The 687-nt window shown below is 37.7% G+C and overlaps 1 protein-coding gene across 1 annotated transcript in view; it reads right to left on the reverse strand.

Annotated features, from left to right (window-relative positions):
* LOC119594353 (3'-5' RNA helicase YTHDC2-like) overlaps positions 1-687 on the reverse strand; it is a gene marked incomplete at its 3' end in the record, with an annotated part of 122,633 nt that overhangs the window by 56,163 nt on the left and 65,783 nt on the right.

The following is a 687-nucleotide window of genomic DNA, read 5'->3' on the forward strand; positions in this document are numbered from 1 at the left end:
TGGCTGAAAAGAATTTATACTTATGTCTGAGTATACTCAACTGTGCCCATTTTGAGTGGTGTTCCAGCAAAGCTGGCTCAATTGAGTGTAACCTCTCAAAAACAGACGGGCTGTTTTTCCATTATGTGTATTATTGGAGACAGAGTGTGTGAGGTAGTAATACTGATACTGTCTGGCTTGTCTCATCCAGATACAACCCCATTCCTCCATTCCCCCATCTTCTTCTCTTCCTCAGCTAAGTAAACCCTCTTTTAACAAGGCAAAGAATGTAGCAAATATAATTTTTAAAAATCTTAAAAAGGATTGTATATACATCCTTCTACATACGCCTCATACTCCCATACCTTCTTGTACTCCCTTGTAACCCTGAATTAATCATAAAAATACCTATTGGTAATGTTTTCATCTCTTTCACTTACAAAAGGAGATAGTAAGTAGATAATAAGAAGTCTCAATGTTTGGCATGTACCCTCATCCTGCACACAAACTAACAATCCCATATCTATTCCCCCAGTACTCCTGCAACACAATCTTATTTCACATATTTGTCTATTAGTTTACTTACTACTATTATCTTGTCATTTACACACATAGATCAGTGGCTTCCAATAAGTGGGACACTTCCCCTTAGGGGATTGTAAATGGTTAGCCAGGGGGTTATGAAGCCTTGGGGAAAAATATACCATA

This window comes from Penaeus monodon, chromosome 33 (genome assembly GCF_015228065.2).
Source record: "Penaeus monodon isolate SGIC_2016 chromosome 33, NSTDA_Pmon_1, whole genome shotgun sequence".
NCBI classification, from domain to species: domain Eukaryota; kingdom Metazoa; phylum Arthropoda; class Malacostraca; order Decapoda; family Penaeidae; genus Penaeus; species Penaeus monodon.